Here is a 21,433-nt window from a genome sequence, read left to right as displayed (position 1 = left end):
GCAATGAACTAGTGTTCCTGTTTTCTACATCCTCTTCAGTATTTGGTATGGTCAGTGTTGTGGATTTTGGCCATTCTTTTTTTTTTTTTTTAACGTTTATTTATTTTTGAGACAGAGCAGAGACAGAGACAGGGCAGAGAGAGAGGGAGACACAGAATCCGAAACAGGCTCCAGGCTCTGAGCTATCAGCACAGAGCCCGACGCGGGGCTCGAACTCACAGACCTCGAGATCATGACCTGAGCCAAAGTCGGACCAGCCACCCCGGATTTTGGCCATTCTAACAGGTGTGTAATGGTATCTCATTTTAGTTTGCAATGCTGAACATCTTTTCACATGCTTCCTTGCCTCTCTATCTTCTTTAATAAGGTGTCTATTAAGGTCTTTGGCCCATTTTTAAATTGAGTTGTTTTCTTATTGTTGCAATTTAAGAGTACTTTGCGTATTTTGGAAAACAGACCTTTATCAGCTGTCTTTTGCAAATATTTTCTCCCAGTCTGTAACTTGTTTTCTTATTCTTTGGACATTGCCTTTTGCAGAGCAGAGGTTTTTTTATTTTAATGAAGTCCAGCTTAGCAATCATTTCTTTCATGGATTATGCCTTTGGTGCTGTACCTAAAAAGTCATTGCCATTCACAAGGCCATCTCAGTTTTCTCCTCTGTTATTTTGTAGGAGTTTTATAGTTTTGCATTTTACATTTAGATCTGTGATCCATTTTGAGTTAATTTTTATGAAAGGTATAAAGTCTTTGTTTAGATTTGTTTTATTTTGCATATGGATATCCAGTTCCAGCACCACTTTTTGAAATGATTGTCTTCTCCTTTGTCAAAGATCAGCGGACTGTATTTATGTGGGCCTATTTCTAGGTTCTCTATTCTTTTCCACTGATCTATTTGTTTATTCTTTCATCAATACCACACTGTTTGGTTACTGTAGCTTTATAGTAAGTCTTGGAGTCAGGTAGTGAGACTCCTCCAACTTTGTTCTTCAATATTGAGTTGGCAATTCTGGGTCTTTTGCTTCTCCATGTAAACTTTGCAATCAGGATCACCTGTCTGGCTTAGTCGGTAGAACATGCCAGTCTTGATCTCGGGGTCATAAGTTCAAGCCCCATATTGGGTATAGAGCTTACTTAAAAGAAAAATTAGAAAAAAAACAAAACAAAAGTAAAAGTATTTCTCAATTAAAAAAAAAAAAAAACAACACTTGAGAATCAATTTGTACAGATGCTGGGTGGCTCTGTCAGTTAAGCTTCCGGGTCATGATCTCGTGGTTTGTGCGTTCAAGCCCCACGTCAGGCTCTGTGCTGACAGCTCAGAGCCTGGAGCCTGCTTCAGATTCTGTCTCCCTCTCTCTCTGCCTCTCCCTCACTCATGCTCTGTCTCTCTCAAAAATAAACATTAAAAAAAAAATTTAAAAACAAAAGTAAAAGTATTTCTCAATTAAAAAAACACGTTAGAATCAATTTGTTGATAGCCACAGAATAATTTGCTGGGATTTTGATTGGAATTGCACTGAATCCATATATTAGTTTAGGGCAAACTAACATCTTGACAATATTGAGTCTTCCTATCCATGAATATGAAACACCTCTTCATTTATTAAGTTGTTCTATGGTATCTTTCATTAAAGTTTTATAGGTGTCCTCATATAGATCTTGTTGGATTTTGTTAGAGTTGTACCTAACTAAGTATTTTGCAGGATGCTAATGTAAGTGGTAATGTGTTTTAAATTTTAAATTTCAGTACTTCCTTAGTGGTATATAGGAAAGTGATTGACTTTTGTATATTAACCTTGTATCCTACAACTTTACTATAATCATTATTATTTCCAGGAGGGATTTTTTAGCCAATTTTTTCAGATTTTCTACATAGACAATTATGTCATCTGTGAACATAGATCGTTTTTATTTCTTTCTTCTTAATCTCAATACCTTTTATTTCCTTTTTTGATGTTATTGCATTAGCTAGAACTTCCAGTATCATGTTGAAAAGCATTAATGAGAAGGGACATCCTTTTGCCTTATTCATGATCTTAGAAAGTTTCTAGTTTCTCACCATTTAAGTATGTTAGCTATAGGTTTTTTGTAGATATTCCTTATCAAGTTGAGCAAGTTCCCTCTGTTCCTAGTTTACTAAAAGATTTTATCATGAGTATGTGTTAGATTTTGTCAATTGCTTTTTCTCCATGTATTGATATGATCTTCTTTAGCCTGTTGATGTCGTAGCTTACATTAATTGATTTTCAAATATTGAACCAGCCTTGCATACCTGAGATAAATCCCACATGGTTGTTTCCATATGAATGTTCATGTCTCCCCTCTTCCCCCGTTTCATGTGGTGAAACCCTAACCCACAAGATGATGGTATCAGGAAGTAGGGCCTTCGGGAGGTGATTAGGTCATGAGGGTAAGGCCCTCATGATTGGTATTAGTGCCCTTATAAAATAGAACCAAGAGAGCTAGTTAATCCCTTCCACCATGTGAGGACATGGCAAGAAGTTCCCGTCTATGAACCAGAAATTGAACCCTTACCATATACCGAATCTGTGTGCGCCTAGCCTCCAGAACTATGCAAAATAAATTTTTAGTGTTTAAAAAACTACCCAGTCTCTGGCACAGAGGGTCCCTGACTTAATGATTGTTTAACTTACAATTTTTCAACTTTATAATGGTGTGAAAGCGGTGGACATTCAGTAGAAACCACACTTCAAATTGGAATTTTATTCTTTTCCTGGGCTAATGATACCTGGCAAATACTCTCATGATGCTGGGCAGTGGCAGTTAGCTGCAGTTCCCAGTCAGCCACGCGATCACAAGGGTGAACAACCTATACACTTACAAACCGTTCTGTACCACACAACCTTTCTATTTTTCATTTTCAGTATAGTATTCAATAAACTGCGTGACAACATATTATACAATGGGCTTTGTGCTAGATGATTTTGCCCAACTGTAGGCTAATGTAAATGTTCTGAGCATGTTTAACGTAGGCTAGGTTAAGCTAGGATGTTTGGTAGGTTATCTGTATTCAATGCATTTTTAACTTAACAATATTTTCAATTTACGGTGGGTTTATTGGTACAACCCCGTGGTAAGTTGAGGAAGATCTGTACTTTGTTATGGCAGCCTGAGCAGGCTATGAGAGTCATGGAACATAGTTCATTTTATATATTGTTGGGTTCAATTTACTACTGTTTTGTTGAGGATTTTTTTTCTATGTTCATGAGATAGTGGCCTTTAGTTTTCTTATAATGTCTTTGTCTGGTTTTGGTATTAGGGTAATGTTGGCTTCATGGAATGAAATAGGAATATTTTCTCTGTTTCTTTCTTCTGAAAGGGTCTATAGATAATTGGTATAATGTCTTCATTAAATGTTTTTTAGAATTGGGGCGCCTGGGTGGCGCAGTCGGTTAAGCGTCCGACTTCAGCCAGGTCACGATCTCGCGGTCCGTGAGTTCGAGCCCCGCGTCAGGCTCTGGGCTGATGGCTCAGAGCCTGGAGCCTGTTTCCGATTCTGTGTCTCCCTCTCTCTCTGCCCCTCCCCCGTTCATGCTCTGTCTCTCTCTGTCCCAAAAATAAATAAACGTTGAAAAAAAAAAAAAAAAATTAAAAAAAAAAAAAAAAAATGTTTTTTAGAATTCACTAGTGAATACTTCTTGACCTGGTGCTTTAGGTTTTGGAAGGTTATTAATTACTGTCTTGCTTTCTTTCCCATTCATTCTGTATATCTTTGTTCTTCTATTTTCTAGTTCTTCTGTCTTCCATTTCATTCTGTCTTCCATGTAATGCAAGCATATCACAAGATATTTCCTTTACCCATTCCCATCCTTTGTGTTATTTTTGTTATACATTTTATTTCCTGTATGTTATAAGCTCCACAGTATATCATTTAATAGTTCTGTTAAACAAGTAAATTATCTTTTTAAAAATTAAAAGATGAGAAATGTCGGGGCACCTGGGTGGTTCAGTCGGTTAGGCATCCGACTTCAACTCAGGTCATGATCTCATGGTTCGTGAGTCAAGCCCCATGTCGGGCTCTATGCTGACAGCTTGGAGCCTGAACCCTGCTTCGGATTCTGTGTCTCCTTCTCTCTCTGCCCCTTCCCCATTCACACTCTGTCTCTCTCTGTCTCAAATATAAATAAAAATTTTTTAAAAATGAGAAATGCCTTTTAAATTTATCCATATGTTTACTATTTGCACTGTAAATATATATCCATCACTAACTATCCAAAAATAAACATATCCAAAAGTTTCCTTCTGCCCCTTTGTAGTCATTTATGCTCATCTTCCACACCATTCCTTGCCACTATTGACCTTCTTTCTATCACTAGATTCATTTGCATTTCCTTGGAATTTATATAAATGGAATTATACAATATATACTCTATCATTCTGGCTTTCAATCTGCATAATTATTTTGAGATTTATTCATGTTCCTCCATATATCAATAGTTCATTCCTTTTTTATTATTGCTGAGTAGTATTGCTGAGTATCCATTATATGGATATACCAAATTCGTTTATCCATTCACTTGTTGACAGACATTTAGGTTGTTTCTAGCTTTTGGCTATTACAAATAAAGCTGCTATGAACATTTATGTACAAGCCCTTGTTTTCTCTTGGGTATGGAATGGCTGGATCATATGGTAAGTGTATATTTAACTTAAGAAATTTCCAGGGCTCATTTGCATCTACGTGGATGGAACTAGAGGGTATTATGCTAAGTGAAATTAGAGAAAGACAAATATCATATGACTGGAATGAGGAATTTAAGATACAAAACAAATGAACATAAGGGAAGGGAAGCAAAAATGATATAAAAGCAGGAAGGGGGACAAAACATAAGAGACTCTTAAATACGGAGAACGACAGAGGGTTACGGAGGGGTTTGTGTGTGGGGGGCGGTGGGCTAAATGGGGAAGGGGCATTAAGGAATCTACTCCTGAAATCATTGTTGCACTATATGCTAACTAACTTGGATGTAAATTAAAAATTAATTAATTAATTAATTTTAAAAAATTGCTGGGGCGCCTGGGGTAGCACAGTAGATGTAAGCATTCTGGCTTAAGCTCAGGTCATGATCTCATGGTTTGTGGGTTCGAGCCCCCACACTGGGCTCTGTGCTGACAGCTCAGAGCCTGGAGCCTGCTTCGATTCTATGTCTCCCTCTCTGCCTCTCTCTCTCTCTCTCAAAATTAAACATTAAAAAATTTTTTTAAAAATTGCTAAATTTGTTTCCAAAGTGGTTGTACCATTTTACATTCCATTAGCAATGTATAGAATTTCATCTCTCCACATTCTCATCAACACTTGATATGTTCAGTCTTTTAAATTTTATCCATTCTAGTATATAGTGGTATCTCATTGTATTTTAATTTTCATATCCGTGATGATGTTAAGCATCTTTCCATGTGCTTATTTGACATTGTATACCTTCCTGGTGAAGTGTCTGCTCAGACCTTTCGTCCATATTTTATTACATTGTTTTCTTATTGAATTATGGTAGTTCTTTATATATTCAAGATACAAGTCATTTTCAGATATTTGCAAATATTTTCTCCCTTTCAATGGCTTATTTTTTTCATTTTCTTACCAGTTATATACATACATTTTTAATTTTGATGGAGTTTTAATTTATCCAATTTTTTAAATGAATCATGATCATGCTTTTGGTGTCATAATTAAATCTTGGCTTAACTGAAAACTCTGGAAGTTTTATAGTTTTAAGTATTGCATTTAAGTCTATGATACAAATCAAGTTAATTTTTGTACATGTTGAAAGGTGTAGACCATTTTTTTAACTAGGGATATTCAATTATTCCAGCATCATTTATTGAAAAACAGCAGATTTTAAAAATAGCTTAAGAGGAACTTCTGGGTTGATGAACACATGGAGAGTGACACATCCAGAGAAGGCAATGAAGCCTCACACCCTTTCCCCACACCTTCCATATCTTCCTGGCTGTTCCTGAGTTACTAGTAACTAGTAATCTAAAACAGGTTAATTAAAAATAAAAAGAATCTAATAGAACTTTGAAATGTATAATATAACCTATTAAAACTTTGCAATAATATAACTTGAGGGTTTCATTATTGTAGGGTTAATGCAAAACATTGTTTAAACACACACAAAAAAGCATGACAGTAAAGTTAGTGAAACTTAAAAGTATACACAGTTGACCATATATTTATCCAAGAAAGGATCAAATCACTTCCCAGCTATTCCCTACCCCTCTAGGAGATAAGAACTTTAATTCTCCCCAGTTTGAGAATAGGAGCTGGGCAGAGGATGGGAGCCAGTATCAAGTGGCATTGTATCTGAATTTGAAATATGGTAGGGTGTTTTATGGCAGTTTACTAATTTTCATGTTTGCTGTGTCCAATCTGCTGTTAAACATCTATTGGATTTAGGATTTTAGTTAGTACAGTTTTTGGTTCTGGAAAAATTTTTTTGGTACTATCTTTTTTTTTTTTTAATGTTTATATATTTTTGAGAGACAGAGTGAGCAAGCGAGTGGGGGAGAGTCAAAGGGGGGACAGAGTATCCAAAGCAGGCTCTGTGCTGACAGGAGCAAGCCCGATGGTGGGGCTCAAACCCACGAATTGTGAAATCATGACCTGAGCCAAAGCCAGATGCTCAACCAACTGACCCACCCAGGCGCTCCACCTTTTTTTTTTTTTTTTTATTAAAAAAGTTTACTTATTTTAGAGAGAGAGCATGAGCAGGGAAAGGACAGAAAGAGAGGGAGACAGAGGATCCAAAGTGGGCTCTATGTTGACAGCAGCGAGCCTGATGCGGGGCTTGAACTCATGAACCATGAGAGATCATGACCTGAGCCGAAGTCAGACACTCAACCAACTGAGCCATTCAGGCACGCAGTACTTCTCATAACAGCTTTATTAAGGTATAATTCACATACCATATAATTCACCCATATAAAGTGTATAATCTAGTGGTTTTCATATGTTCAGAGTTGTGAAACCATCATCAGCATCAAGTTTAGAAAATTTTTCATCACCCCAGAAAGAAACCCTTTATTTTTTAGCAGTTACCCCATTTTCCCCCCAAAGCCTCTCAGGCCTAGACAACCACTAATCTACTTTTTGTTTCTAGACTTGCCTATCTGGACATTTCATACAAATAGAACCATAGAATATATGGTCTCTTGTGACTGGCTTTCTTCACACAGCATGTTTTCAAGGTTGATCCAAATTGTAGCATGTACAGTACTTCATTCCTTTTATTGGCTGAATAATACTCCATTGTATGAACGCACCATTTTTTACTTATCCACTCAGCAGTTGATGAACATTTGGGTTGTTTCTGCTTTTTGGTCATTATGAATAATATTGCTATGAACATTCATGTGCAAGTTTTGTGTGCATGTTTTCATTTCTCTGGGGTATATACCTAGGAGAAGAATTGCTGAGTCATACAGTAGCTTTGTTTTACCTTTTGAAGAAATGCCAGTCTGTTATCCAAAGCATCTGCACCATTTTAACAATATCACTAGCAGTGTATGAGGGTTTCAGTTTTCCACATCCTTACCGACACTTGTTATTGTCTATCTTTTTCATTATAACCATCTTGGTGTGTAGTGATATCATTGTGGTTCTGATTTGTATCTCCCTGATGGCTCTATTTCATTCTTTTTTAAAGGTTCTAGCTCTCTAGTGAAATTCTCCATTTTGTTATTGATGTTCTTGAACATGTTAACCATAATTGTTCTAAAAGTTGCATATAAAACTACAGTATCTGGATCATGTGTACATCTAATTCTAAAGTCCTTTTTTTTTTTTTAATTTTTTTTTCAACGTTTATTTATTTTTGGGACAGAGAGAGACAGAGCATGAACGGGGGAGGGGCAGAGAGAGAGGGAGACACAGAATCGGAAACAGGCTCCAGGCTCCGAGCCATCAGCCCAGAGCCCGACGTGGGGCTCGAACTCACGGACCGCGAGATCGTGACCTGGCTGAAGTCGGACGCTTAACCGACTGCGCCACCCAGGCGCCCTCTTTTTTTTTTTTTAAGAGAGAGAGCACAAGTGGGGTAGAGGGGCAGAGGGAGAGAGAGAGAGAGAGAGAGAGAGAGAGAGAGAGAGAGAGAGAGAAAATATCCCATGCAGGCTCCATGCTCAGTGTGGAGCCTAATGTGGGACTCGATCCCCCCATCCTAGGATCATGACCTGAGCTGAAATCAAGAGTTGGATGCTCAACTGATTGAGCCATGAAAGCACCCCTGTTTCTAAAGTCTTTTTTTCTTCTTGGCGTTTGTGCAGTTAGTTTTTTCTTGGTGTATTTGGTGATTATTGATAGAATGTTAGATATCGTATATGAAATATTAAGATTCTTCAAAGAAGATTTTTTTTCCTGCAGGCACATAGAACATGGAAAGATCATCTTGACCCACCTAGTCATTTAAATAGTCCAGGCTGGGGCACCTGGGTGGCTCAGTCGGTTGAGCGCCCAATTTCAGCTCAGGTCATGATCTCACGGTCTGTGAGTTCAAGCCCTGCGTCGGGCTCTGTGCTGACAGCTCAGAGCCTGGAGCCCGTTTCAGATTCGGTGTCTCCCTCTCTCTGACCCTCCCCCGTTCATGCTCTGTCTCTCTCTGTCTCAAAAATAAATAAAACATTAAAAAAAATTAAAAAAAATAAATAGTTCAGGCTGTTTCAGGCATTGTTAGTGCTATTTCTGATATGATTTTACTCTTAGGGTATAGTTCTTCAAGGGTCTCAACTGCAAGTTTGAGGTTTCACTGGGACCCTTCCTTCCTGTTTAATTTTCTCTAACACTATACGACAGTCAAGTGTTGTTGCCAAGATTTTTTTTTTGTGGGGGGGAGGTACTCAGCAGTTTCATGGCTTCTTGCCTGTTGCGTGCACAAAGCAAATGCCTGTTGTGTGTACAAAGCAAATGACATATAGAGTGATTGACTCCTTTTGCCATGATTGCCTTTTCTCTGGGATGTTGGCCTCTTTTTTTTTTTTTAATTTTTTTTTCAACGTTTATTTATTTTTGGGACAGAGAGAGACAGAGCATGAACGGGGGAGGGGCAGAGAGAGAGGGAGACACAGAATCGGAAACAGGCTCCAGGCTCCGAGCCATCAGCCCAAAGCCTGACGCGGGGCTCGAACTCACGGACCGCGAGATCGTGACCTGGCTGAAGTCGGACGCTTAACCGACTGCGCCACCCAGGCGCCCCGGATGTTGGCTTCTTAAGTCCTAGCTGCCTTGATAGACTTGACCTCCAAATTTTGTATCCATAGCCCAATCAGACTGTCGAAAATTCTAGGATGCTCCTCACTGGTTTCTATACTCCTAGGCACAAATCAACAATGCCCTAAGAAGGAAAAGTGATTGAGAATATAGGATTCACTTCAATGTGTTTCCCTTCTTGCTGAGCTCTGGGACTCTCAAGCCTTGGTTGCCTAGGTTGCTCTACAATAGCTTTAAACAGTTTTTGTTGTTGTTTTAATGTTTTAAATACAGATTTTACAGTCCTTAGTGGGAGAAGTAGTTTGTTCAACAAAGTATCCCACCATAGCTGAAAGCCTGCATCATTGAAGAAATTCATCATGATGGAAATACCCTTTAAATGGGACTGCATTCTTTTTGTTTATTTATTTATTTTGAGAGAGACAGAGCTCAAGTGGGGGGAGAAGCAGAGAGAGCGAGGGAGAGAGAGAATCCCAAGCAGGCCCTGTGCTATCAGCACAGATGTGGGGCTTGAACTCACAAACCGTGAGATTATGACCTGAGCCAAAATCAAGATCAGATGCTTAACCAACCGAGCCACCCAGGCACCCCAGGGATTGCATTTTTAAAAAGTTATTTGTAATAAAACCAAAACAAAAACATGTAATATAAAATTTATCCTGTTAACCACCTTTAAGTTTGCAGTTCAGTAGTGTTAACTATATTCACATTGTTGTGTTACAGATCTCTAGAACTTTTTCATTCTGCTAAACTGGAACTCTATTCTCGTGGAACAACTCCCCATGTTCCTCTCCCCCAGTGCCTGGCACCAGCCATAAGACTGTACTTTGTTTCCATGATTTTGGCAACTAGGTATTTCACATAAGTGGAATCATGCAGTATTCCAATAGTCCTTTTGTGACTAGTTTACTTCACAAGAATGTGAAGTATTTCACATTTTACTAGAATATTTTCAAGGTACATTCCTCTTGTAGCATTTGACAGGATTTCTTTCTTAAAATTTAAGACTTAAGTCTGAATAAGATTCTATTGTATGTACATGCCACATTTTGTTTATTTATTCATCCAACTGTGGACATTTGGGCAACTTCCACCTCTTGGCCATTGTGAATATGCTGCAGTGACAACGGGTGTGCAAATAACTCTTCAAGTTTCTGCTTTAATTGCTAGACATATACCCAGAGGTGGGATTTCTGGCTCATAATTTTATTCTTTTTGTGGAGCCTCCATACTGTTTTCTATAGTGGTTACACCATTTACATTTCCATCAGTAGTGCACAGGGTTCCAATTTCTCCACAGGATAACATACTTGAAATATGTGGCAAGTAACTGTTTGTTTTTTGGACAGACATTATTTTGTCAAAAATGTTCACATGGATTTTTTTTTAATTAGCCTATGCCAGGAGGAGTCCTGATGTTGATAGAGCAAGGTGTTAAGAATCCTTCTTTGTTTAGAAGTTAGTCTCTTTCTCTGCCTCATATTCTTCTCTCCCCTCACATACCCCAAGCGTAAAAGGGACTAAGGTGTCCTTTGTCACTGGGGTGAGGCAAGGATGTGAGCACCATATAGCTAATAAGATATGCTTTAAATGTTATTTATTACCACTATTATTTTTTGGAGATACTTAATGCTATGAGTAGAAAGGGAGTTAAGAGCATGGTGCCAAACTATCTGGGATGAATCTGGGTTCCTCCAGCTACCATCTGATCCTGGGCAGATGTCTTAATTTCTCTGTGCCTCAGTTTCTTCATCCATAAACTGGTAATGCTAACAACACTCACTGCATAGAGTTCTTCGGATTAAACAAATTAATATTCTCTAAGCACTTAGTGTTAACCCCGGACACATATTAAGTGCTATAAAAGTGTGTGCTAGATAAAATAAAGGTGGAAGGTGCCAGCCCTACCTCTGTTGTACCAAGCTGTCTAGGTGATACTATTGTATGCCTCCCCGGTTCTAGTGTGTTTTAGGTGTTAAGTTGCCCCTCTCTCTCTATGGGATGGATGCGAGTGTGGTAGTTGGATTGGTAACTTCTACTGGGCTGTGGTGACTGTGGGTTAGATGTGTCAGCAGGAGGTGTCCCTGGACGTGCCTGGGTGTGGAGGTGACTCTACTCGGTGCGTTAAAACAGGTGTTACACACCAGACGAACGGAGCAGGTTCTTGCAAGGTCTGCTCCTTGGGTTTAGGTGGAGCTGCATGGAGCTCCAAGGAGCAGTGGGGACCGCGGCAGGACGGAGAGCTGCCCACTTCAGAGCGTAGCGGGGATAGTGGGTTTCACACCTGTCTGGGTGCAGAGACCCGAACCCGTGCGCGCCGGTGTGTGGTAGGAGGGTCGGTCCACACCCCCTCCGGGCAGCGACGACCGCGAGCTCGGAGCGCTTCGTAGGAGGTGTCGTTACACACTTCCTGTAGGTCTCGCGGACCACGGCGCGTTTCCGGTGCCGGCTGGAGCCCGGGGTCCGAGCCCCCGCCCCGTTCGCCGGCCCCGCCCCGCCCGCGCCCCGCCCCCAGCCCGCCGCGCTCCGAGCCGGGCGCGCGGAGCCCGGGGCGCACGGAGCGGCGCGCGCCGGTCGGGAGAGCCAGGCTGGCGCCCCCGCCCCCCGCTCCGCGCCTCCGTCCGCCCGGCGCCTTCCCCGCTTTTCTTGCCGCCGCTCCCCGGCCCTCTGGCCGCTTTCCCTCCCTCCCCTCGGTCCCGCCCCGTCCAGCCCGGGCTGCCCGGCTCCCGCAGGCCCCCCCCGCCGCCCGCGTTCCTATGGACAGACGCACAGACACCTGCAGGTGGGTGAGAGCCCGCGCGCGGGGCGGGGACGAGCGCGCCGACGCTGCGACCTGGGCCGGGGAGCCCCTTTGTGTGGGGGGCGGCCGCGCTGGGGTCCGGGCTGTCTCCCCTTCGGCCGCCAAGCAGTGACCCGGCTGAACCCTCTTTTGTCTTCTCTGGGGGGGGGGGGCGGGGTGGGAAGGCCGAGAGTCAGGGCAGCGACCCGGGCGGCCAGCCGTCGCCGGGCTTGGGGGCGCGACGGGTGAGACCCCAGGCGGCCGAGCGGGCTCCGGGAGCGAGCTTCGGCGGCCGAGGCTCTGGTCAGCCTTCGCGGGGCCGGCGCGGCGCTCGGCATCTCCTGTCGCCGCCGCGGGCGCGCTGCGTGGGTCTGGCTCGCCTGCTCCTGCTCTTGGGTCTGTTTGGAGGTGGGAAGGAGGGCGGGAAGGAGAAAGAAAAGATCTGCCCTCTTAGTTTCCAAGTGTTGAGATGGTTGTGGAGAGAGGGAGAGAGGTGGTTCGGGTCTTTGCCCGACTTGTTTCCCTCGCGAGAGGCACGCTGAGGTGCGTGTGGGGCGTGTGTGGAGGAACGTGCATCGCTTCGGTCCCTTATTTATTGTTTCTAACGGAGGAGGGCTTTCTCCGAAGCGCTCTTCCGCCCCCTCCCCCATCCGAGGCTGCGCGCAGTGATTTGTGTTTGTTATCAAATACATCGACAAATGTATTCCCTGGGTGCAAGGAGGCTGGGTTGACCAGAATCAAACCCAGATCAGAGAAGGTTTCTGGTTTCCAGTTTCCAGGTGGTTCCTCTTCTGTTTCTTAAGATTAGGTTGGGACTTTCAGGCAAATCAAAGATGAACATGGCTGTGATTTTTTAGGAATTTTTGGGTATCTCTCCATATTTTAAAGTTTGATGGTAAAGTTTTGCTATTTCCCAGACTCCTTAGGATTAGCCTGACCGACTCTTCTACCTATTAAGTAAACAGTTAACAAGCGACTCAGATAGTGATAGCTTCCACAGTGGAGGTTAAGTTGGAGTGCAGTAAACATCTAGTTTTCCGTTCAGGCTAAAACCTTTATTTTTGCTGGTTTAAAGTATGAGATCTTCCACAGCGTATGGGGAGAACGTGAATGTTAGAACTGATTTTTCTCCCTGTGATTGTTCTTTCCCTCTTTTATTCTATGTTTTTATGTATTCTCTCTTTACAAAACCTAACGATTGGGTTGCACTGGTGGATATAATTTTTTGAAAAGTACCGTGGGTGATATTTCCGGTTTATGTTATTTATCTGAGTTTCTTATGAAGAGTTGATATATATTTGTAGATATCCAAATTGTAAGTGAAGTTGAATAAGTACCCAGAAACTTAATATTGCACAGATTTTTAATGCAGGTACAGATTTATATCTTTACATTAATCTCAATTTACTCACTTCTGGAGACTTTTTTTTTCTTTTTGTCTATTGTTTGGAATCCATGTTGACAAATTTAAATCTGACTTATCAAGGAGATTAAAAGAATAGTTTTGGGTACACTCAGTTATATATACAGCTATATGTAGAAAACAGAGGCTTTCCTTGAAAAACATAGTGGTGCAAAATATTTAAATTTTCATCAAATGAGATACAGAAAGCAATGTGCTTCTACAGACGCAATGTGCTTTCATCAGAAAGCAGAGCACACTTTAAAAAAAGAAAGGTTTTCTTTTTACATTTGTTTATTTTTGAGAGACAGAGTGAGACAAAGTGAGAGTGGGGGAGGGGCAGAGAGAGATAGAGGGAGACACAGAATCTGAAGCAGGCTCCAGGCTCTGAGCTGTCAGCACAGAGCCTGACGCGGGGCTCGAACCCACAAACCGTGAGATCGTGACCTGAGCCGAAGTCAGACGCTCAACTGACTGAGCCACCCGGGTGCCCCAGCAGTGCACAGTTTTAATGCAGTTTTAATTAGGCAAACTGATTTTTGTCCTTATGAAGAGGAGACCATTTTAGTATGCCAAAAAGAGTGATCTTCTTCTAGGAGAAAAATTTATCCTAGATTCTTGCCCTAGTTACATTAACAGATTAATATTATTGCATGCCTAATTTTATGTATACCTGGAGTGTACATTTTTGTACACTTAAAACCTAGAAGAGGCTACTTCTAACATTTGTCTCACCAGCCCCTTTGAATTGATCAAATTATATTCCTGCTTTGACTTCCTGTCTAGATTAGCTAAACCAAATTAGGCTTATAGAGCTCAGTGCAAGGCACTAGTAAGCTCTTGAGCAGGGTTCTTCTTTTTCAATAAGGATGGCCTAAAGAGCATGGGTATTGAAATTTGTTCGGGCTTATTGTCCTAATTTGTTTTGTTTTTGTTTTGTTTTGTTTTGTTTTTTATTATTGTCCTAATTTGTATTAGGAATGGGATGGAATTCGAAAACACTCCCAGAGTTTCAGCTATTAGATTACACACTCTTTATCAGTTCTTAGAAGTTTCAAAAAAAGAAAATAACAACTTGAATTGCTTGTTTATGTCTTTATTTATAGGACTGGCAATTGGAGGGATAAGGTTTAACAAAGAGTCAGTGTGTAAATTAAACATTAAGAGTGTGTGGCCTGTTTTGAGAATTGCTTGGCAACTTGTAGTTATGCCTAACAGTTTTCTGGGATTGGCAGTGTAGTGTCTTTACGTGGGCTGGCTAAAAGATAACACCTAGTTTTTTTTGCTTTGTTTTTATTTTTGGCTCTGATATGTGGATATTTTTTGGTTTTTGTATAATTAGCAGTAACATTTTAGTGTAATCAGAAGCAGTGCAGAGAACCTTACATATTTTCAATTGATTTCTCTTCTGGTATGTCGGTGTTTAGGAAGGCATATAAATTATTTTTTAGTCTTCATGGTTGAAATTTTTTTCAGCTACTAAATGTTACTTCCAGAAATTTTGAATTTTTATGTAAAGCTGGGTTTTAAATATACTTGAGCAATATAAACTGACACCAGTTTCTTTTTTTTTTTTTTTAAACAACACTAAGCTGTCCAGTTAAATTTGATAGGCTTGAAAATCTATAGACTTTTCCTGCTTGTTAGTTACCAGCGTGTTACCATTAAAGGAAACCCAAAATGGCCACTTGAGATTACTTGGAACCCTCAAAGGACTAGTATTATCATTAGTAATAACCAAATGGAAGCTGAAAAGTAGCAATTTTATTCTTTATAATAGACCTGTGACTTTCAGATCCTTCTTTTTCATGAAGTTTTTTGTAGCCTGGTGTGGAAGCAGGTCTTGACTGTTAGAAGTGTGGACAGTGACCTCTCATTCCAGCCTTTATCGTCCTGCATTATTTAAGAACGGCACAAACTCGTGCTGCTCTTGGAAAATGTGGAATTCATTCTTGGATTAATATTCTGCTACCAGATGTACGAGGCTGGCTCTGAAGAAGCTTTTTCTTTTAAATACTGTCAAAAATAGAGAAGCTGAAGATTGGAGAGAAGCCATTTATTTTGAACAGTTTATTTTTTGACAGTTTGTGTTTGTAAAGAAACCTGCTCATAATATTTACTTAAGAGAGCTACATAGTTGCCTGAGGAAGCCCCACAGGTTTCTTTTTTCCTTTAAAAAAGTTTCCATAGAGCTTAACTCTTATGTGATACTTCTTGACTTTGCTTTTGATTAGTTGATTTATGGACTTTATTTACCAGCATGATTGGAGAATTCTTTTGCTATACAGAAATTGCACTCTGCCTGTGCTCTGATCTGTTTCCTAGGTAACAAATGTACTGCATAGATTCCATAATGAGGACTGTGGTTGGCTAGTTACAGTGTAAATTCTGTTGTTTGGTAAAGCTTAGTTTCAAATTCAAATAAAGGTCAAGAAACCAAAAGTACTCAAGATGCAGATTTTTGAATTTTATTTTGTATTCAATGTCAACAAAGTTTAATATGCTTTTCTGGAGAAAGGCAAATTATGCAGCAGTATTCAAGTGTATTTTGTAAAGTCTTGAAACAGTTGGAGAGCCTTTTCACTATTCTATATTGGTAATACCAATGGCTTTAGTGACAAGATGTATTTCAAAACTTTGTCACACTTTAATATAGATAGCAAAGTGTTGTTGTCTAGGACATCTGTAATTGGTTCTTTTGTACTGAAAGAAAAGTAACATATATGTTGCTAACTTGTGCAATTTCATGTGAAATACAACTTTTAAAAACTTTAAGAAGGCATTAAAACATTTAAGAAACTTTTAAAAACATTAAAAGTCTTGTTGTAAAATGATGCATTTGACTCTAGCTATTTCCCCTCTGATCTGCCTGAACTTTGGCCCCCTCAGCACCTGGGAGCAAGTCTCTTTTAGGTAGCTACAAATTGGAAAATAGCTTTCCCCTTTACCTTACCGTCCTCTCAAAATCTATGGCCTGTATAGTTTTAGATACAGGGCAAGAAATAATATAGGTTCAATTATTAGTGATTATTACTTGTTTAAAAAAAACTTGCAATGAACCATAATTTCATTAATACTCACTGAAACTATCTTTTCATTTGATGCTTGCAACTGTTTTTGTTTGTTGATCGTCAGGGATTCTGTTAGCAAAAAAAATTTTTAAAGTTATTTATTTATTTATTTATTTATTTATTTATTTATTTATTACATTTATTTATTTTTGAGAGACAGAGAGAGTCAGAGTACGAGTGGGGGAGGGGCAGAGAGAGAAGGAGACACAGAATCTGAAGCAGGCTCCAGGCTCTGAGCTGTCTTACAGAGCCTGATGCGGGGTTTGAACCCACAAACCTTGAGATCGTGACCTGAGCTGAAGTCGGATGCCCAACTGACTGAGCCACCCAGGCGCCCCAAGTTATTTATTTATTTTGAGAGAGAGTGGGAACGAGTGCAAGTGGGAGGGGGGAAGAGAGAGAGGGAGAGAGAATCCTAAGCAGGTTCTGTGCTGTCAGCATAGAGCCTGACATGGGGCTCGATCCCAAGAACTGTGAGATCATGACCTGAGCTGAAATCAAGAGTTGGTGCTTAACCAACTGAGCCACCCAGGTGCCCCTGAAAATTTTTTAAAGTTAATCTGAGGAGCACTTGGCTGGCTCAGTGGGTAGAGGATGCAGCTTGGGGTCGTGAGTTTGAGCCCCATGTTGGGTGTAGAGCTTACTTTAAAAAAAGTTAATTTGAATTCTAAAGAATTATCCAAAGTTGCTGCCATTACTTTCTCTTGCTTGGCAGGATTGTTTATGTATTACTTACTTTTTTAGTTGATTTCAGGAATAAGACGTATCTTATTTGGGTGTTCCTTCTTCTTGGTTTTCCTTAGAACTGACACTACTTGAAATGTTTCCGGGCTTTTCAAGTTGCAAATATTGTGTCCATTATGTTTTCTCTTGAATGTTCACTATTTAAAGTTTTTTTTTGGATTATTATTATTTTTCTTTTCTTTTCTTTTTTTTAACGTTTATTTATTTTTGAGACAGAGAGAGACAGAGCATGAACGGGGGAGGGGCAGAAAGAGAGGGAGACACAGAATGGGAAGCAGGCTCCAGGCTCTGAGCCATCAGCCCAGAGCCCGTCGCGGGGCTCAAACTCACGGACCGCGAGATCGTGACCTGAGCTGAAGTCAGACGCTTAACTGACTGAGCCACCCAGGCACCCCTATTTTTCTTTACAATATTTTTAAGTAGGCTCCACGCCCAATGTGGGGCTCAAACTCACAACCCCGAGATCAAGAGTCTTGTGCTCCAGGGGTGCCTGGGTGGCTCAGTTGGTTAAGCATCTGACTTCGGCTGGGGTCATGATCTCAGGGTTCCTGAATTTGAGTCTCACATGGGGCTGTCCGCTGTCAACGCGGAGCTGGCTTTGGATCCTCTGTCCCCTTCTCTCTCTGCCCTTCCCTCTCCCTCCCTCCCTCTCTCTCTCCCTCTCTCTCTGTCTCTCTCTCTCTCAAAAATAAACAAACATTAAAAAAAAGCAAGAGCTGTGTGCCCCTATTTAAACATTTTTTAATTGGGGTGCCTGGATGACTCAGTTGATTGAGCATCTGAGTCTTGGTTTCCATTCAGATCATGATCTCACGGGTTTATGGGTTTGTGGGTTCGAGCCCCACATTGGGCTCTGTGCAGACTTTGTGGAGCCTACTTGGGATTCTCTCTCTGCCCTTCTCCCCTCATGCATTCTCTCTCTCTCTCCCTCTCTCTCTCTCTCTCTCTCTCTCTCTTTCTCTCTCAAAATAAATAAATAAACATTAAAAAAAATTTAGATGTTTGTTTATTTTTGAGAGAAAGAGAGACAGAACATGAGCAGGGGAGGGGCACACACACAGAATTCAAAGCAGGCTCCAGGCTCTGAGCTGTCAGCACAGAGCCTCACCTGGGGCTCAGACCCATGAACTGTGAGATCATGATCTGAGCTGAAGTGGGACACTTGACCAACTGGGCCACCCAGGTGCCCCCCCCCCCCAAATAAAAAAAAATAATAATCATTGTGTTATTTAAGGCATAGTCACCACATATCAAAAGCTCTGCTGTTCTGAGACTTCATACTTCTGGGACAGAGTTAACAGTATTTGTGAACTCCTGTCTAGCCGGAACTACTTCCTCTTCCTAGCCAGTATTAGTTAACAAGGGCTGCCATAACAAAGTATGACAAACTGGGTGGTTTAGACAACAAAATTTTCTTACGCTTCTGGAGGCTAGAAGTCCCAGATCAAGATGTTGGCAGAGTTGGGTTCTTCTAAGGATTCTCCTTGGCTTTCGATGGCAGTCTTCCTCAGATATTTTCACTATGTGCCTGTCTGTGTCCTATATTCCTCTTTTTATAGGACATCAAGTCATCACCTTAGAACTCACCCAAATGACCTTATTACCTCTTTAAAGGCCCTGTCTCCAAATATTGTCTCATTTTGAAGTCCTGGGTGTTAGAACTTAAGTATATGAATTTGGCAGGGGCAGGGGGTGAACAATTCAGCTCATAATACAGCCCATTCCTCCACTCATTGCCTTTCATGCATACCTACTTCACTCCATATGTGTGATATAATCAAGTCCCTAGACTACTTGGTTCCTGCTTCCCAAGATTTGTCAGTTCTGTTTGCCCCATACAGATCACATAGTACTCTGTCACCTTTGCCTATCATTGGTCTTGGTTCTACAGTTAAATATATTCAATGCACAACACAAGTCCTTATGCTAAGGCTTCTGTAATCATCATTTGATAGTTTAAAGCTCTTTGAACCCTCATAAATGCCTCATGTGAATAATGTGTCCTGTCTTTCATGGTTAAAACTGTTTGTGGCTTTTATAGTTGAAGGTCAGGGGCGCCTGGGTGGCGCAGTCGGTTGAGCGTCCGACTTCAGCCGGGTCACAATCTCACGGTCCGGGAGTTCGAGCCCCGCGTCGGGCTCTGGGCTGATAGCTCAGAGCCTGGAGCCTGTTTCCGATTCTGTGTCTCCCTCTCTCTCTGCCCCTCCCCCGTTCATGCTCTGTCTCTCTCTGTCCCAAAAATAAATAAACGTTGAAAAAAAAAAAAAAAAGAAGGTCAGTTTTGCTGAATATAAGTACTTGGCTCACATTTTCTTTCCTCGGGTTTCTTTTTTTTTTTTTTTTTTTAATTTTTTTTTTTTTAATTTTTTTTTTTTTTTCAACGTTTATTTATTTTTGGGACAGAGAGAGACAGAGCATGAACGGGGGAGGGGCAGAGAGAGAGGGAGACACAGAATCAGAAACAAGCTCCAGGCTCTGAGCCATCAGCCCAGAGCCCGACGCGGGGCTCAAACTCACGGACCGCGAGATCGTGACCTGGCTGAAGTCGGACGCTTAACCGACTGCGCCACCCAGGCGCCCCTCCTCGGGTTTCTTAAATATGTTACTCTCTGGTAGGGTTTGGCAAACCTTTTCTGTAAAAGGCCAAATGGTAATTATTTTAGGCTTTGTGGAACATAAGTCACTGTCAAAATTACATAACTTTGCCACTGTAGTGCAAAAGCAGCCATATAGAGTATGTAAATGAGCAAGCATGGCTGTGTTTAGAGAAACTTTATTTACAGAACCTGACAGTGGGCTGGATTTGGTACCCAAGCCATAGTTTGCTGAGCCCTATTCTATTGTATTCTGGTAAAAAGTGTTGTTGTCAGAGTCTAATACCTGTGGTTTTTTTAAAGTGAATTTAACTTTTTTTTAGATGCCCAAAGTACTTTTAATCTTTAAAAACCGAAACTTTTACTAGAATATGTATTTTTAAAGGTTTATTTATTTTGAGGGAGAGACAGAGCATGAGCAGGGGAGGGGTAGAAAGGGAGGGAGAGAGAGAATCCTAAGCAGGCTTTGTGCTGTCAGCGCAGATCTTCATGATCTGAGCCAAAATCAAGAGTTGAACGCTTAACCAGTTGAGCCATTCAGATGCCCCTAGAATATGTATAAAGTGTTGGATGTTCTCATAAATATTTTCATCAGTGATAGATTTTAGTATTTAACGTTTCATTGCTTTCATTTTCTTTTTGGGGTCTCCTGTTACATGTATGTTGGATCTTCATTGCTTGTCTTTTATATCTACATCTTTCCTCAAATTCTTTTTATCTTATTTTTAAAGTTTGCTTTATTTTTGTATTTTTCATTTTTATCCTTTATTAAGCAGTATCCCTGGTATCTGTCCTTTAAGTCTAGTGTTCCTCCAGTTTTGTCTTCCTTTCTGAATTTTTTTTCTTTCTTATTCTGTCCAGAATTTTGTCATTGCTTTCGTAAATGCTCTTGTTATGTCTACATTCTCTCTCTCTTTTCTTTTTTTAGGTTTTCTATTTCTGATTTATTCTTTATAGCTCCTGTCAGTTTCTTAGTTTCTTTTAATTAATATTAAGATATTATGTTACAGTTCTTATCTACTTTATGGCCATATTTTTCTGATGTGCCTTCATTGGTTAATGCATTATTTGGTTCTTTTTGTCTTTTTATCACAGTACTTCACATAGGATTAGATTCCATTCTTTTCTCTTGTTCATGTTTAATTTAGATGGATTCACCTGTACTTTAGGAGGTTTCTGTGATGGAGGTGGAAGTAGGCCAAGATAGTTTATTTTTATTATTGTTATTATTATTATTATTAATTTCTAAATATTTTATTTATTTTAGAAAGAGTGTGTGTGTGTACACATGCGCACAAGTGGGACAGGGGCAGAGAGGGAGAAGGAGTCAGAGGATCCGAAGCAAGCTCCACACTGACAGCAGAGAACCTGATGTGGGTCATGAACTGTGAGCTCATGCATGACCTGAGCTGAAATCAAGAGTCTGACATTTAACTGACTGAGCCACCCAGGTGCCCCTGAGTTTTACATTTTATAGTTAAGTCTGATCTGTTTTGTGTTAATTAAAAAAATTTTTCTTAATGTTTATTTATTATTTTTGAGAGAGAGACAGAGTGTGAGTGGGGGAGGAGTAGAGAGAGGAAGACACAGAATCCAACGCAGGCTCCAGGCTCTGAGCTG

At 40.6% G+C, this 21,433-nt stretch overlaps 1 protein-coding gene across 5 annotated transcripts in view; it reads left to right on the top strand.

Annotated features, from left to right (window-relative positions):
* The first annotated feature begins 11,775 nt into the window (after positions 1-11,775).
* KIAA1958 (KIAA1958 ortholog) overlaps positions 11,776-21,433 on the top strand; it is a 162,214-nt gene continuing 152,556 nt past the window's right edge. For all 5 annotated transcript variants that reach the window (XR_007146192.1, XR_007146191.1, XM_047829455.1 and 2 more), the window contains exon 1: positions 11,776-12,005. The gene's annotated coding sequence lies outside the window, so the exon portion shown is untranslated. The remainder of the gene's footprint in view (positions 12,006-21,433) is intronic.

The sequence above is a fragment of the Prionailurus viverrinus genome, chromosome D4 (genome assembly GCF_022837055.1).
Source record: "Prionailurus viverrinus isolate Anna chromosome D4, UM_Priviv_1.0, whole genome shotgun sequence".
In the NCBI taxonomy this organism is placed as follows: Eukaryota; Metazoa; Chordata; class Mammalia; order Carnivora; family Felidae; genus Prionailurus; species Prionailurus viverrinus.
Note: the sequence above shows the minus strand (reverse complement) of the source record. Positions and strands in the feature narration are given on the sequence as shown.